This window comes from Grammomys surdaster, unplaced genomic scaffold, assembly GCF_004785775.1.
Source record: "Grammomys surdaster isolate TR1022 unplaced genomic scaffold, NIH_TR_1.0 258, whole genome shotgun sequence".
Classification (NCBI taxonomy): domain Eukaryota; kingdom Metazoa; phylum Chordata; class Mammalia; order Rodentia; family Muridae; genus Grammomys; species Grammomys surdaster.
In genome coordinates, this window is record NW_021604699.1 from 482,256 (window position 1) to 484,557 (window position 2,302).

Here is a 2,302-nt window from a genome sequence, read left to right on the forward strand (position 1 = left end):
TGATTGATATCTCTCTTTTCTGCAGTTCTCAAGCCTGAATCTTCTTTCCTGGCATAGCGATTCTTCTTCTCTCGGTCCCCTTGCCTGGGAATCTTGCCTCTTGTCTCTCTGCCCAGCCGTTGGCCGTTGACAACTTTATTTACCAATCAGAACCAACTGGGAGCAGGGACCCTCAGAATCTTACAGGCTGGATTCTTGTGCAATTTTAGGAACCCAATTAACATAATAGAAGCAGTAAACCAAATCCACTACAGAGAAGGAATTATTCTGTGGATGAAAGTTTCTTGTTATGTAGACAATAGGCTTCTGGGGAGGGGTGTAGTCCAATAGGACACTGTATGCTTCGATTGAGGAGGCCTTGAACCTGAATCCTAGCATTAAGGGAAAAAAACGAAACAACTCTCAGGTGATGAGTTATGTGAGATCAGCTCTTTTTCCCAGAGAAATCTTCGCTAGTGAAAAATTCTATTTTAGATCAAAAGTTACTTGTGCAAAAGTTAGCTTTCGAGAATTGTATCCAAAGTTACTCAGATTAAATCAGTTTAAATAAGCTACATGCCAAAGGGTCTATTTTGGGGTGTTTTGTCTAGATTTTTCTGAGTTGTGTTTTCTGGTGGACTGTAATAATCAGCATTACCTAGCTGCAAGAATACCTGATCCACACAGAAATCTCCTGAGTGAAGGCTGAATTGATAAAACCTTTAATCACTCTTTTGTTATTCTTGAACTTCAGCAAAAATTAAAAAGTTCATTATTTTTCATAAAATCTGACTGAACTTTAAGAGGAAAAAAATCGTATTCTCTTGTTTTTGTTGTTCTTTGTTTTTGTTACTTATTTATTTATTTATTTTTATTTTTGATTCTCTCTCTCTCTCTCTCTCTCTCTCTCTCTCCTTCTCTCTCTCTTTTTCTCCTCCCTATCTGTCTGAGACAACGTCTCCTCTATCCCAAACTGGCCTCAACTTCAGAACTGATATTACATGTATTACCATTACACCGGGTTTATGTCCTGCTGGGGATTGATCCCAGGGCTTTGCACATGCTGAACAAGCATTCTATCATCCATAGCCCTTAAATCTCTTTTTTAATTTTTGCATGGTCTCTGAATTATACCCAGAAAAAAAAATGAGTATAACATGTTGGGAAGGGCTTCCAGGAATATGGAGTGAGGAAGAACATTCCTGACCTTGAATGTCATAGTCCAAATGGATTAATTGTTAAGCTATCCATACAAAATACAACTAGTAGGAGTACTGCTTTATCTGTTTCCCATCAAGTTTCAATTCAGCAAGCATTAGCTCAGCATCTATGGATGTGTTCTGGGCACGTGTGAAGATTCAAGGTAGTCAGTCCTTCTCTGGAGCTGGAAGCCCAGGCTCCTTACTTTTTTCAGCAGTACAGATTCATGCCTCTGTTTTGCTAAGCAGAACCCTCTGTGGCAAACACACTTTTTGGTGTTGACTTGTCAAAGAGTTTTGAATCAAGAGAAAAAGAAAAGCAGTTAAGAAGGTGTGACTTTTTTCCTAAAATGACTGAGACTTTCCATTCACTTCGACTTCTCCCTAATTTTCTATCTCCAAACACTACAAAGTTTATACTGGATTCTAGAGATGTTCATATAAACTTTATACAGGTCTCCAGGGTACGCAAGTACAGTGTATTGTGTTGCAAATAATGCTTTGTAACTTCTCCTATTTGCACATTTTCATCACATACATTTATTTGTTTGTTATTTTTTTCAAGGCAGGGTTTTCTGTAGACCAGGCTGGCCTTGAACTCATAGAGATTCACCTGCCTCTGCCTCCCAAGTGCTGGGATTAAAGTCCTGTACCACCACTGCCTGGCATTTCACCTTTTATGTCTATGAGTTCTCCCTTTATGTGATCTTGGTTTTGTTATAGGACTTTAAGAAGACAGGCAATCTATTTCTAAATTACAATAATCATTCTCAGCACCAGAAACACAAATCCAAGAAATACTGTAAAACTTTCATTTTTCATATTTTAGATGAGAGTTATTTTAATTTTGTTAATTCAGAAATACTGTTGATTTGAAATTTTGTCACTTAAATGCCAAAAATGTCATGCAAACTTAAATGAGTTTTCTATAATCCATCCAAAGCTGAGGTGTTTTTTTTTTTTCCACAAAAGATGTATGATTAAGCATCAAGACAAGTTGTGAGACCATTTTTACTTCAGAATGTCAAGAAATAATTTGTAATATTCTGTCCAATTTTTGACAGTTTTTGATTTAAGCTCATGACAATTAAAACTGAAACCAAGCTGGGGACCAATACCATGAG